Below are 15,866 nucleotides of genomic sequence, written 5' to 3' on the forward strand. Positions count from 1 at the left end.
AAACCAAGTAAGGGCTTACTACCACAAACCAAGTTATCTATCAAGTTATCCAACCTTCCTAATGAGCCTCTGTGTGCCCATACAGCGCTTGTCTTCCATTCAAACCCCCAGATTTTTCCTTGTTTTACTGCTTCCTTAACCTGATCAGATAAACAGGTTTTGTTTTCCTAATGGAACCACCGTCTCATGGCTTGCACAAGACCGACCTGCAGTGCATCCAGATTTTCATAACCCGTCAAACAGTTTTTCAGTAAGTGTTATGGCAGGATATTCTAGAACTGCCAAGAAAAGTAAATTCTCAGAGCCGCCTGCAATTCAGTAACTATTGCACATTAGCATAAATAGCCCTGTTTTAGAAGGAATGGCTTTTGCAAGTCATACAGGAAAGATAATTTGGCTGTGCATTTGTATCATTGAAAACTCTCCCTGTGGACAGCTTCCCCACAAATATTAAACACAGCGCAATCGTTCAGCACACTAATCTGCTTGGGTGAAACTCTTTAATGAAGCATTTGATTACGATCACAAGACTAACTAGGAAAACCAGCTAACAAGTACCTATTTTTACGGATTTCTTTTTTTCATCTTGAAAGGGAAAAAAAATGCATATCAAATAAAACCTCTCAACACTTGTCAACTCTCCTGTGAACATACCATATAAATGGACGGGCACCGGCTGCCAGGGAAAACGAAAGGCCAAATTACACTCATATACCCATGCTGTCAAGTTCAGAGAGAAATCTGTCCTAGACCCAAGCCATCCACACGGCGCACAATGAGCCTGTTAACAAGAACTAAGAATGGATAAAATTCTTCGGATTTCTCTGCATAGATCTTACTTTCTTAGTCACCACCATAATTTAAAATGCCTCTGGCTGGTTGCTTAAGGCACAAAACAAAGGTACTTTCAAATAGTAAATGTGCTTAAATTCTATACGTTCCAACCAAAACTTAAAAAAAAAAACAAAAAACAAAACTGTAGAAAACAGTGGCTGTGGACTTACCTAGGTACAAACATATGCGTGGTGCTGTGGGCTGCCAGTGTGATACTCAAGAGGTGTGATCGTTATCTGGAGCAAATTTAAAAAAACAAAACAAAACAAAAAAAAAAAAACAGAAAATACATTAGAGCAAGTTTTGAACATGAGACTCAAGGAAGATTCTTTAAGCACATTAGCTCCGAACACCTTTCTTCAGGTCCCGGCCCTGCCCCTCGAAAAGGTGGAGGAACCTTGAAGGGTATTGATTAACAACTTGCTTAAAGAGAGAACAGGAGAATGTGCAGACCAGGGACAGCAAAAAAGCTGGGTGGGCAAAGCAAAAAGGTGCCAAAGGAACAGGGCTTAAGAAGAAAAATAAGAGAAGCAGGTGGGGGTGGGGGTGCGGAGCAATGCCCTTAATCCCAGCATTTGGGAGGTAGAGACTGATGGATCTTTGTGAGTTTCAGGCCAGCCTACATAGGAAGCTCCAGGCCAGCCAAAGCTACAGGGTGAGATCTTGATTCAGAGAGAAGGGGGGGAAGAAGGGGGGAAGGAGGAGGAGGAGGAGGAAGAAGAGGAGGAGGAGGAGGAGGAAGAGGAGGAGGAGGAGGAGGAAGAGGAGGAGGAGGAGGAAGAGGAGGAGGAGGAGGAGGAACTTGTCTTGCCCTTGCCTGCTACCACCTGGCTCCTATTTCTCATCTGGAAGCTGCAGTTGCATTTCGAGCATGTTGTTTCTCACTTCTCACCTCCGACGAATCTTTCTCCCAGCCATGTGTGTTCTTTCAGTCTCGTGGAGTCTTCTCACCCTTGTTCCCTATTGCAGTCAACAGGGGATGAGCTATCCATGTTAGAAACCTGGAAGAATCTGGATGAGCCCCTTTCAATCCGATGGAAACTGCCTTTTGAGCAACTTTGAGATGTTTCCAGTCCTTGGGGGCAGTGCTAGGGATGGAACACAGGCCTTGAGTATGCTAGGTGGGTACTCTACCACTGACCTATGTGTCCTGCCACCTAATTCAGGCCTGTCCAGTATTCCAGTATTGAGAATGTCTTAAAAATTCTTCTCTCTCTCTCTCTCTCTCTCTCTCTCTCTCTCTCTCTCTCTCTCTCTCTCTCTCTCCTTCCACATGTAGCCTTTCTGACTCATTCTTTAAATAGCAACATCCATTAACCCCACTGAGTAGAACTCGCCAAGGTTAGTAACTAACTTTCAGAAATGTATTCAGATGGTAGCTCACTTTCTTCCTATGCATTTTGTGTTCTAAGTTGGGGGTGCATGAGGGAAGACTGCAGCGTTGGGGATGGCACCCCAGCCTCTTCCTGCTAGCCAAATGTTCTAGCCAAGAGTCGAGCTTCAGTTTAAGCCACTCTTAATCAGCAGCCAGTGCGGTTGCTTCCTCTGTTTCTCCCCGGGGCTCTTTGGTTGCTCTACTTTGGGGATGCTGTGTGTTGGAAAGCGGCGGGCTGGATCTCAGCTTGGGAGTGCCCTATTTATAGTCTTCTTTCTCCCTGCCAAGAACACCTTTCTCTACATTCCCATTCAGTGTTTACCTCCTTACCTTTTTCTTTGTTTTGATTTGATTTGTTGTACCTCAGTGATAAAACTCTGTTCTTTGTAGCATTTTCTTGCTTTCTATGCTAGGGAGTGGCATGTAATGCTTGCCAGTGTCACAGGGCTTAGGCTAAAAGTGGCTCCTCCTTCCAATGACTGCAAGCTCCTTTGTAGACAATGGCTAAATATAAGGTGTCAGGGATACAATCTGGCTGAGACATTTCATGCAACTTGTGGAAAGCAACTGAAGCGAAGGGTTCTAATCATTTGCCTGGGCATGGGAGCACATGTCTTTAGTCCTAGAACATAGCTTCAGAAGAAGGCAAATCTCTGTAAGTTCAAGGCTAGCCTGGCCTACATAGTGAATGTCAGGCCAGCCAGGGCTACATAGAGATACTCTGAAAAAAAAAAAAAAGTAAATAAAAGAAGAAAATCATCTGAAGGCTAGGGATGTAGTTCAGTTGGTAGAATTCCCGTGGATTTAATCTTCAGCACGACATACAGCTGTAGTAGTACATTGTGATCTCAGCACTTGGGAGGTAGAGACAGGTGGGTCAGAAGGTCAAGATCATCCTTGGTTACAAAGCAAGTCTGAAGCCAGTCTGGACAACATGAAATCCTGTTTCAAAACCAGTAAGTATCAACAAAACAAAGCCACGCAGTATATATAAAATAAAAAAGCCACACAGCATGTATAAAATATCACTTTGAAATCCATTATTCTGTATAATTAATATATGACAATAAAAAAATCCATTGTTAAAAAGAATCATCTGAGTCATTTCTAAAATAATGAAATTCTATCTCTGACAGAGACATAAGAAACTCACATAAAGGTAGGTGAATCTAAATAAAACGACTTACTGTGTAACCCTCCCACACACTCCCCTGCAGGGCCTTGTGCATGGTAAGCGAGCATTTTACCATTTGGCTGTAATATATATATATATATATATATATATATATATATATATCCTTCCAAAACCTTGGAAAAATATATATTGAAGGGTAATTATAAAAGGGGAAGTACATTTTATGTTAATGATGTTGTCTATGTATAATTTGCCAGACAACATTCAGGTGTACATCTCCTAACAAAACAGAGAACAAAGTTTTCAGCTTAGGGTTGAGGATTTAACAGCTTTTGAGGAATGGCCCCCGTGTCTCCAGCTGGTCTGCTTTCTAACCTGCTTGTCTTCTGTGTTTAGGGGATTGTCAGAAGAGGTTCTGATGGGCCCCCGGGAAGTGTGAGATCTGTTTCTACAGTAGACAAATAATACACATCACTACTCAAAAGATCATCAGAGCTTTCCCCATCTGCTCTTCCTGGCCTTAGAAAACCAAAGGAAGCAAGATGGATAAGCCTCACGTGTACTCCGAACTGATGCAGGGATAAACAAAGGGAGTTCAGTGTCTTACTTACAGATTAGAAGACATAACTATACACTTCATCCAGGAGATGGGAGTGAAACTACTGGTAAGAAATATAGTTACAGTAAATAAGATTATGTAATATAATCTTTTTTATAGCTGTGTAAAGGGGCTCTAGCTCATCTCTCAAAAATAAAAAACTTTAGCAGTTTAAAAGAATAAATTCAGCACAGAGGCATTTATTACATTGTGCAGTGTCTTATTGAATTGGAGTGGCTTAGCAGGTACTTTTCTCTGTCAGGGTCTCTCTGGGGCTGCTGTCCTCAGAGGGCTGGAATGAGGGGTTGGGGTACAGTTCAGTATTTCCGTAAGATACACAAAGGCCTAGGTTGGGTCTCCTGGCAAAGCCTACAGTCCCAGTATTTAGGAGATAGAGTCGGGAGGATCAGAAGTTCAAGGTCACCCTAAGATGTATAGTCAGTTTGAGACCTGTCTAAGATACAAGAGACCCTGACTAACGAGAAATAGATAAAGGGCTAGAAAGATGGCTCAGCAGTTGAGAACACTGGCTGGTCTTCCAGAGGACCAGGGTTCAGTTCCCAGCACCCACATAGCAGCTCACAGCTCTCTGTGGTTCCAGTTCCAGGGGATCCGACACCCTCACACAGACACACACGCAGGCAAAGCACCAATGCACATAAAATAAGATAAAATAAAATAAATAGATAAAAGGAGGGTGATCTAGGGATAAAGGATGCTTTTTTGAGATGATACACTTAAGTACGTAGCCCCTAAGTTCTGACTACCACAGAAGATTTAATCTCTTCCAGGGTCCTCATAGGCAAGAGAGAGCAAGATTGAAGCCACAGTATCTCTTCCAGCCTAGAGCTGAAGGTTACATGCATCATTGCACTCAGGGTACCTGGAGCTCACTGATTGGCTTGACTGTCTGACCACTGGGCTCCAGGACTCCATCTGTCTCTTCCCTTTCCTCTCCTGCTGGAATTTCAGGCCTGTGCTACCACACTGAACATATATGGCTACTGAGGATCCAATTCAGACCCTCACACTTACAGCAAGGAAATGAGTGACTTGAGTCCTTCCTCCAGCCCAACAATCTCATGGTTTCTATAGTAGCCTATTGCTTAGGTGGGCCAGCCTTATACAACATGAGAGGGAACCACACAGGATTTAGATAACTTTAGGTACAGTCATTGCAGGCCCTTTTGCAGGCTGGTTACCTCCAAGATGGAGATGTTTCCATGCATAGGTGGCTGAGGAGGAAACTGTGCATTGGCTGGGTCGTTAGTCAGTGGTCTCTAAGCAAGCTGGAAATGACAACCTCCCTCAGCTATGATGGGAAATACTTGTCTTTCTGGCCCCATCTGGAATATTTTGATCAAATCAAAGATGATGTCCAGGTTTGGCAACTGATAGATTAGATTTATAAGGTCAAGTCCAACCCTTAACACAGATTTCCAATCTTATGTCTCCCAACCTTAGGATAGGGGTTGTTGAAGGTATAGATTTCTGGGAATCAATTCAAGCTTAGAAGATCAGACCAAAGTAAAATTTTTTGGTTAATTTTTAAGGTTTTTTTTTTTTTTTTTTGACTATATACACTTAACATGATGGAAGTTTTACAAGGTCTAAAATATTGTGTTATAAACGATCTCTCTCCAACTTCATTTTCCTGACACTTCAATTTCTTCAATTTACTTTCTGGGGTAACCAGCATTGCTGTTATTCATATATTCATCCAGAATATATATCTCCTATCTCATGGATAAGCTGTATGGTTACATCTTCTAATCTGTAAGTAAGATATTGTGGAAACAGATCTTGCTCCTCCTGATGTCCATCAGAACTTCTTTCTGACAACTCCCTAAACACAGAAGGTCGGCAGAGTAGAAAGCAGCTGGAGACAAGGGGTTCATTCCTCAAATGCTATTGAATCCTCAATCATAACCTGAAAACTTTGTCCTCTGTTTTGATAGGAGATGTACACCTGAATTTTGTCTGGCAAGTTATACATATACAGTATGACCAAGATCATACAACATACTCCCCACCAACAATTTCTCTCCAAATCCTTGGAAAGACACCAGCCTACTTCCTTGAGGTTACCTGCAAAGCCAGAATGGAAGGGGTCTCATTCAATACCATTAAGGAGCAATTGGCCAAGTCTAAAAGCAAATACATTTACTTCTTTCATGCTTCTCCTATTTTACTCATGTCTAGTACTTGTAGCCATTTAGCTTTGGTTTGAATGGACACCTGATTATCTCAAAAGCTAGAATCTAAGACCTCCTGGTGTTGTTCTGCCTGCAGAGAAAAGCCAACGTCCATTTGTGAAACATCAGACAGAATTAGGAAAGTGTGGGATGGGTGTTGCTTAATGTTGCCCAGCAATATGGTTAGAGCACAGAAATCACAGAGAGGATGAAATTTACACCCACAAGGAAATCATATGCATACACAAACACACACACACACACACACACACACACACTGATTTCTCTGAAATAATGACCTAAACTGAGAACAGAGTTACTGTGACAGGGGGAACAAGTTTCAAAGCACTACAGAATAAACATTCCAGGTGACTATATATTTCAAGGTCTATGTGAGCCTGTGACTCAAAGGAAAAGGTCCTCATGCCTCTAAGTCAACACCACCATCCCACACATAAGTTCTCATCAACAGAGGCAAAGCTACTTTCTAAAAGAATGAATATAACAACATTTAAAATTCTAGGAAGAAGTATTTAATATACAAAGCAATTTTAACCTATTAATCCTATTTCAAATATTTCACTGCTTACCTCCTTCCTTTCTTCCTTCTTCCCTCCTTCCCTCTCTCTGTCCCTTCCTTCCTTCCTTCCTTCCTTTTCTTCCTGTATAGATAATTGGACTCAGAGCTTCACGCACTCTACCACTTAGCTGTACCCCAACGATAAAATTTCATAAGATCTCAGTGTAACAATAAACAACATGATCATCAAAGTCAGACCCTGGAGGATTAAGGGATAGCTCAGCCAGGAATAGGCTTGCATAAGCCCATTGCATCATAAGCATGAATCTCTGAGTTTAACCCTAACATTCACACAAGTGACAGACACTTGTAATTCCAGCAATGGGGAATCTGAGACAGATCTCTGGAACCAGCCAGTCTACCTACTTGGTGAAGCCAGGGTTCCAGTGAGAGACTCTGTCTCATAGAAACAAGCTATCTGGTGACACCTGAGATTAACGTCTGACTGCTATACGCACAAGCACATAGGCATTTGCACACTGACCCCAGACACCCGACATCTCCCATGCACAAAGGCAGGCACTTGATTTCAGATTCTTATTCTACCATTTGCCTTTGACTATGAGTTTTCAGCCATAACAGGGCTGCAGTGGTTAGCAGAAGGACTTGTCACTTCTAATTTCTTCCCTGGCTAAAAGGAAAAGTGACAAACTACCCTTAAGCAGCCTGGCAGACAGGAATACATTCTAGAGTTACTTGTGTCCCTCAACTGACTATTAGACTATTGAAATAATGGACCAGAGAAACAGAAGTTTCCCCCCGGAACTGCATGCTTAGAGAGAAAACTGAAGTACAGCAGTAGCCAGAAGAAGAACCTGTCCTCAGAGAGACTGACACACTTCTAACAACTTTACAGGCCACCTTGGAGGATGAGACTGAAGTACTAACAGTGATGGGTCAATGGCAGGTGACACCTCACCTCTACTTGGACTGCTAAGATGTGCATGTCCATGGCTGTTTATTTCATCTCTCTTCAGGACCAAAAGATGAACTCAGGGTGGAGGTAGATAGATCCCTTTGTCCCTCTTCTCAATATGGCCATATTGAATTGTCCTGCCTTTTACTATTAATTTGACTGTTTTAAATGTTTTCTTGAGGATGAGTGGCTGAATCTGGCTTCTTGGGGTACAGCCTGTGGCTCGAAGTTCAGTAACAACCCATGTCCCTCTTCTGGCCCATTCTGAATTCACTCACTGAAGGAAACTTCCACTGCCCAAGTGTAGTCCCAGCTCTAGGCTCCTCTACCTACACTATTCATCCTTATACCCAGCATCCTCTGGGGTTTACATGCCTAGAACTCTTGTAAAAAGGGTCACCCTTCCCTATCCTACAGTGGAAGCTGGAAAAGTTTTCAACCCTGAGCAGACCTGTGGTTCCCCAACTGCTTTCCCAGGCTTGTCAGGAAGAACTGGCCGGTAGGAACAGGTGGTGACACTGGCTTGATCTTCTGCTTGAGGGGAGGATTCTGGTCCCATTCTGGAGATTCGAGTTGGAGAAAGAATTGGGAGAGTTGAGCTGCCAGCCTTGAGAGAGGGCATGAGAAGAACGAAGCACCAGAGAAGCTGCATACATGCCTGACTAGGGGGAGGTAGCTCCACAAATGCCTGACTAGGGGAAACATACATGCTAAGGAGAAGAATGTATATGCATGCCCAATTAGAGAAAAACAGCTGCATGTATACCTTCCTAAACAACAGAGGAATAGGCAGTAAATCAGCAGGAGAGCATATGCCAAACACACACAGTGCCAGTGCCCTGGGTTCAATCTCCCCCAAAGAACAGCAAGGGTAAGACAATAGTTTATATTCTAAACTCCAAATATGCAGCCAAGAAATAATTTTTCAGAATTATTTTATTTTTTTTCCCAATGAAGCTTTACTTAGATGAGTTTTGTAAAGGGCTCACCCTCTCTCCTGAACATCACCTCAAAACGTTTTGGTCAGAAGTAAATGACAAGTTTCTTAATTGTAGTTTAAAAGATTTCATTTGTCAGAAATGGCCGGGTTCACTTTTAATCCCAGCACGTGGGAGGCAGAGGCAGATGGCTCTGAGTTTGATGACAGCCTGGTCTACATAGCCAATTCTAGTCCAGCCAGAACTACATAGTAATATCTTGTCTAAACAAACAAACAAGTGAACCGCCGGTGGCTCGACCCTTAAGGCTCCCGCCCGCAGAGGGCGCCCTGTCTCTTGGTGCGCCGGTTCGAGTCCCGCCGTCTCTCCCGTCTTCCCACGTCATCTCCTGGGGGGAAAAAAAAAAAAACCAACCAAACAAACAAACAAAAAATACAAATCAAATAAGTAAAAATGTTAAAAAGATTTTATTTCTTGAGATGAGAAAAAAATGCTTTTTTGACTTTTAAGAATTCTTGAAATAACAGGTTAGAAATAGAAGAAAAGATGTATTTATATTAAAAATAATAATCTGTGTTCTTAGAAACAAATTGAAGAAGTAAGATATATGAGAAAAATTTCAAATGTTCCCGAAGGTCATAAAGACTTGAGCAAATGGGAAAATTTTTGTGGCTTTAGATGAAACGAATCAACTGTGAAGAGGTCAGTTCTTCCCAAACTAATCTCGAAGTACAAAAACTCTTGATTTAATAATTAAGCTTTAAGAAACTATATAAGGTCAAACTAGTTGAGGTGATACATACTGCAATCCCAGCACACAGGAGGCAAGACTGGTGGACTAGGAGTTTACTATCATCAATACACACAGCAAGTAGTTCACAGCCTAGGCCTTAAAAGACCCCGTGTCAAACAAACACAAACTGCATGTGTTATAACATTAACAAGGGAAAACAAGGCTAGACAAAGAAATCTCAAGAAAGAATTGAACTCCCAGCAAAAGGAAGGAGTACCAAATACAATATATTTTTCTGAATATATGATTACATTTTGCAGAATTATTGTATGTGTCTGTGTGGGGGTATGGTCACCTGTGTGCAGGTGCAGTCCCAGAAGAGGGCATCAGATTTCCTGGAGCTGAAGTTAGAGGTAGTTGTGTGCTGGGAACCAAACTCTGGACCTCTGAAAGAGCAACAAGTTCTCCTAAGTGCTGAGCCATCTCTCCAGTCCTCCAAATGTATGTTTTCTACTTTGACTTTCCCCGGGTGAGACCTGGTACCAGGTATGCAGCATTCCAAGATGGCCTCCATGTTCACTGAAGTCTTATTCGAACAGAGCCAAATTCAGTTGCTCACACACAATGAATGGCTGCTTTATGTGAGTACAGAGAGCAGTAGAGAACCTACAAGCTAGACTGTCTGTTCCTCCACACAGGGTGTTTGCTAACCCCTGGCTTAAACCATGTTGTGGCAGGTCTCCTGGGGGTCCCAAATGTCCTCTTCATTATGGACAGGACCTGTGAATATAATTGGGTTATTATTCCCTTGAAGCAGGTTACATCATAGAAAATCTTCAGAAAGAGCCATTTTCCTGCTGGCCTTGAAGAAGTGAGGTGTCTTATTAGACCAGGAGAAGACACAGAATCTAAGGACTCTCAGGAGCTGCAAACTGTCCCAAGATGACAGCTAGCCAGAAACAAAACAAAACAAACAAACCAACACCCAGAGACTTCTGTCCTCTGGCTACAGGAACCTGAATTCTGCCAACAACCACATGAGTCCGGAAGGGGATCCTGAGCTCTATAAGGGAATAAAGGCTTTGGCACCTCAATTATAGTCTTGTGTGCTCCCAAGTAGAAGACCCCAAGACTTAACTTACCTGGACTGCTGACCCACTGAATCTGTGATATGATTTGCATAGTAATTTGCTGCATAGAGATGGGAAATGAATGTGGACCATATATTATATTACTTGTTTATTTTTAATATTAGGTTGCCATGCTGAATGCTCAGGCGCATTCACCTCATCCTTCCCATTTTAGGAATAATAAGTCTGTTAGGAGGCTGTTAAGGAAAATTTCCTTGCTCCTAAAAAAGAAATACAAGAGACTCTTGTGTCCTTTGGTCCCTGTTTGCAAAGGTGTGATGTGTGGAGGGAGGGCTATGGACCTCTCGTCCTAGAGTGCTCATAACCAAAGCCACAGAGAACACAGGGCAGAGCAGAGGGAAAGAATTCACATCCTAAATGAAGCCTCGGTACTGCAGGATTGGCCAGGCCCTGGAACTTTCTGTTACTTGTAAACAAGAAAAAAAAAAAAAATGCTTGTTCAAACTGGAGGTCAGGAAACTTCAAATCTAACTCGACATTCGTTTTGTGAATACAATTTTATTAGAATACTTGCTTGTCCATGCACTGTCTATGGCTATTTTCATGTTACAAAACAGGGTCAAATAATGAAAATGAGATGCTATATGGCGTCTGAACCTACCATCTTTCCTAGTTCTTTCTCTATCTGATATGGGTGACACCCTGCATTTATGCATTCATGAAACTCCACATTTATACATATATGGAACCCCACTTTTATACATACTGAGCCCTAAATTTGCAACATCTATATATGCATGCTTTTGCATCATTAAAGCGCTACATTTTATCAGATATTTTTTTAAATGCAAGTGTTCTCTTCCTCTTTTATTAATGTATTACTTTTATGTATATGGGTGTTTTGCCTGCATGTGTCTCCATACACCACATGCGTGTCTGGCCAAGAGATGTCAGAAGAAGACATCAGGTCTGCTGGGGACTGGAGTCATAGGTGGTTGTAAGCTGCCATGTGTGGGCTAAGCATCAAACCCTGGTCTTTTGGAAGAGTGGTCTTAACCACTGAGCCATCTCCTCAGCCCTACCTGCCAACAGGCTTACACAGATTCTTCTGTGTTTCATGTATTCTCATGGCTTCTTTATATTACCACTGCTTAAGGACTCATCAGCAAGTCGTAGTTTAAAGGCATTTTTAATTTCTCTTACTAGCAACTGAGAAACATAGATTTTTGCTCTCTTTCAATCTGTTGAAGAGTGCAAAAGTGTTAATCCGTATCTACAGGATGATGTTCTCAGCTCACTTGGGACATCACAACAAAGTACCAGGAGACCTAGGAACAGAAATTTCTTTCCTCACAGTGTGGGAGGCTAGGGAGCCGGAAGACAATGTGCTGAGAGATTCTGCCTCTGGGAAAGTTCATTTCCCTGGTTCAGAGACAATGGTTATTTTGCTGTGTCCTTACAGCACAGAAGTGACGAAACTATGAGGGCACAGGTCCTATGCATGTGGCTTCCACCTTGATCATGACCCCGTCAGCTTTCAAAATTCCCCACTCCTATCACCATCATCATCACACTGAAGGTTGGGCTTTCAAAAGATGAATCTTCAGGTGATGGGACACAAACATACAGCCCATAGGAATGGCATGCATATGTATGTGCACATGTATGTGCACTCATGTTCATATGTATGTCAGAAGTCAACCTCAAGTATCACTCCTCAGGTGCCACCAACCTTAAAAAAAATTAATGTGTATGTGTGTGTATGTGTGCACTCGTGTATGTGTGTGTGTGTGTGTGTGTATCTGTGTGTACATGTGTGTGTGTGTGTGTGTGTGTATGGTTGGGTGTGACTATGGGTGTGGTAAATGTATGTGTGGGAATCAGAAGATAACTTTACCTTCCACCACAGGGTTTCTGGAGACTGAGCCATCTGAGCCATCTGGACAACCCTCACCTTGCTTTTGTTTTCTGAGAGAGGTTGGGGAGTGCCTCTCATTGGCTGGAGGCTCTGTTACGTTAGTTATTACGTTAGTCTGGCTAGCCAGTGAGGCCCAGGGACTGACCTATCCCTGCTTCCCTAGCACTAGGATTATAAGCACAGGCTACCACACTTGGCTTTTTTCAAGGATTCTAGGAAATTGAATTTACAACCCTCTGTAATTCCAGTTCTAGAGGGCCAGATACCCTCTTCTGGCCTCTGCAGGCACCAGGCCATGCAATATGGTACGCATACATGCATCCAGGGAAAACAGTCATGCACATAAAATAAAAATAAAAATCAGAAAGAGATATAAGAAGACAGTTTACTAAGTAGTTCCCAGCAAAGAAACATTTGCATAAAAGAAGTAAGTCTATTACCATCCAAGCCTTTTAGAATTTAGCATCTCTAACAATTCCAGCCTGTGCCCTAGATACAATGGGTCCCTGTATCAGGCTTTTCTTCCCTCCTTTTTTTTTTTTTTTTAAATTATTTGCCTCTCAAGTAGCCCAGGCTGGCCACCAACTTGTTATGTATATAGCCCAGGGTGACTTTGAAATTCTGATCCTCCTGTCTTTACTTCCTGAGAGCACCACCACACTTGACTTTATGCTGATGATCCCACGCAGAGCTTCAAACATGTTAGGCACACACTCCACCCAGTGAGCCACATCCCCAGCCCTGTTTAGTGTTTACTGTACACAGCCCTCAGCTATGTACAGTGATAGCAAAGCCTGACTGTGGAGCCCACCTTCTGGTGTGTAGACCTTGTCACAGAGGAAGGCACAGAACAGGATAGAGCAGGATTCTTCCCTCTGTACTCTCAGCACTGAGTGACACATAAAACTGGGCAGATTAGGTGAAGCTTCGGAGGAGTGGACATATGATCTCATGGTTCAGGACAGTGCAGTCTCCTATTAGTAACAACAACAACAATAATAATAAGCGTCCTAACTTTAATTTAAAAACTACTGACAGCTGATTTATAACCCTAGCACTCAGGAGGCTGAGAAAAGAGAACAAAAGTTTTCAAAAAGGAAAGAGAGGAGTGGGTAGGAGAGAGTGGGGAGGAGTCATTGACTGGTACATTCTGAATACTTTCAGCAGTCTTCAAACCTTGTGGCATTTATCAGTAATCACTTAAGGACTGGCCAAATGGCCCAGCAGGTAACAATACTTCTTATACTAGCCTAGCAAGTTTAATCTCTGGGACTACCCAAATAGTAGAAGTCCCAAAGGTTGCTGTCAGGTCTCCACCAGGGCACCAGGGCACGTGTACACATCCCCACATAAGATAATAATAAATACATTTAAAAGATAGTCATTTGATTTGCAAAGCTCTTACATTCTGATTTTAATTCTGATCATCGCATTTCCCCCATAAAAACACAACTGGAGAAACGGGACATTTCTCCTTTCAGTGAATGGAACACGCTGAGAAGTGTCTATGGACAGACATTAGGCAATTGATGTGGTCCCCATTTCATAGCAGAGAAAACTGAGACAGTGAGCAGTTGGAGCTAAATGAAGGTCAACAGCTTACTGAGTCAAGGACAAATTCAGAAGCTGAATTCTGTAATCCTGGCACCCTCCCCAGGCTGGGCAACTCACTTCTGTTTGTACTGATGTTAAAGACTACTTTCAAGACTTCCAAGGAAAAGATCGAGACTTGTGCTCTATTTGTTCATAGATTTATAGTGGAAAGCTACCATCTTTTGTAGGTTCAGCCTACAAATGATGAGGTTAGTTTTTTTTTTTTTTTTTTTTTTTTTTTTTTTCCAGTGATTAGAACACATCCTTGTCACTTCCTGAGACTATGGTCACATCAAACACCAAGGGGAGATGAGAAACATTGTCCTTCCTGCCCCTACTAGCTGAAACTGCCGACCACAAGTCTCTTCCTAGAACTTGCTCCCCTCTTTCCTGCCTTCCAGTGAGGTGTACCTACCACAGGAACTCATAGAAAGGGTTTACTTACTGGTTCCACAACTGGATTCTACATTCTAGGTCTCTGACCTCTCTCCACCCTGCCCACCTAATCCTTCAAAATCTCTTATCGTCAAGGTTCATCTTAAGAGTACCTCCCTAGGAAGCCACTCCTAGTACCCTACCCACCTCCTTTCTTCCTTTGGAGCCTTATCTATCACCATCTTCCTCTACCTCTTGCTCAGTAGTCTCATGGCCTTTCCAGGGATGGTTTTACTCACCTTTGCAACATCTGACAGGGTAAACACACAGGGCCTTCTCTGAAGAGACACATTCCCAGGGTAAGTATGCATTTACTGAAAAGGATTGGCCTATATTTTAGAGTTCACTGCCCTCAAATGAGGTCTGTGGACTCTTCATGATCCTTGCAAAATATAGAACCTGTTCTTAGCTCCAAGGTCACCTAGAGCGTAGATTTCCAGTATTACAAAAAGAGAAGTACAGCAAGTAGCACAGAGAGATTAAAAAAAAAAAAAAAAAAAAAGATTGTATTGTAGCTCAAATAGAAAATAGATGAACAGAAATAGCCATTATTTTTAATTATATGGGTTTGTCGGGATGCACAGGAGCACATGTGTGTGTGGTCTGTGTTTGGGTTTATGCAAATAAGTACAGGTTTCCCAAGAGGCTAGAGGTGAGAGATTCCCCCCCACCCCCCAGCTGGAGTTACAAATGGTTGTTAGCTACCAGACACACATGCTGGCAATTGAACTTGGTCTATCCTCGTCCAGAGCAGTACGACCTCTTAACCACTGAACCATCTCTCCAGCTCCAACCTGAATGAATTTTATCTATCTATCTATCTATCTATCTATCTATCTATTTATTTTGGCTCCTAAGGGAAATTTTTTTTCTCTAAAATTACACAAAGTACTATCAGGATTAATTTTGTTTAAAATGTAAAAGTGGAGTTGGAGAGATTGGCTCAGAGGTTAAGAGAGCATACTGTTCTTACAGAAGAATTATTTGATTCCTAGTTCACAACAACCTGTAGTTCTAGTTCCGGGGGATCTGGTAGTCCACGAGCAACATAAGTGTATAAACACACATATATACACACACAAATAAATAAAAATATTAAAGCCATGGGGGATACAATTCAGTAATAGAGTGCTTGTTTAGCACATGCAACGACTAAGGTTCAATCCCCAGCACCATGCTGATACATAGACACAGACAGTCATAAAAGATGAGAACATGAAGCAATATCACTTATCTATCGAGAACCCTAAACTTGCAAAAATCTATGCTCGCATCCTTTTGCGTCATTAAAGGTCCAAATTCCATGAGCTATACGAAGCTTATTATCCCAAGCCTAATGAGTTCTCATGGCTGTTGAGTGGAATAATAAACAACTCTGAGATACTGAAAGCACTGTTTCCTAAAGGTGTTGCAAACGGTTTCACGCATCCTGTCAACGATTGCTCATGAAGCCGAATCTTGAACAAGTTAATATTTATCACGTCTGAGACTCAAGAAGGAAAGAGGAGAGCTCAGTCCCTTCAAA

The 15,866-nt window shown here is 42.2% G+C and overlaps 1 long non-coding RNA gene across 3 annotated transcripts in view; it reads right to left on the minus strand.

The window, feature by feature from the left end:
- Positions 1-6,991, minus strand: part of LOC117714722 (uncharacterized) — a 91,700-nt gene extending 84,709 nt beyond the window's left edge. Inside the window, exons 1-4 of one of the 3 annotated variants that reach the window (XR_013112553.1) lie at positions 6,728-6,988; positions 2,540-3,151; positions 1,727-1,922; positions 1,005-1,070 (exon numbers count right to left, since the gene is read on the minus strand). This is a non-coding gene — a long non-coding RNA (uncharacterized LOC117714722). Of the gene's footprint in view, positions 1-1,004; positions 1,071-1,651; positions 3,152-6,727 lie in introns of all 3 variants that reach the window. The other 2 variants (XR_013112552.1, XR_013112551.1) reach the window with 2 other exon arrangements.
- Between the last annotated feature and the right edge of the window lie 8,875 nt (positions 6,992-15,866).

Source organism: Arvicanthis niloticus, chromosome 9 (assembly GCF_011762505.2).
Source record: "Arvicanthis niloticus isolate mArvNil1 chromosome 9, mArvNil1.pat.X, whole genome shotgun sequence".
In the NCBI taxonomy this organism is placed as follows: domain Eukaryota; kingdom Metazoa; phylum Chordata; class Mammalia; order Rodentia; family Muridae; genus Arvicanthis; species Arvicanthis niloticus.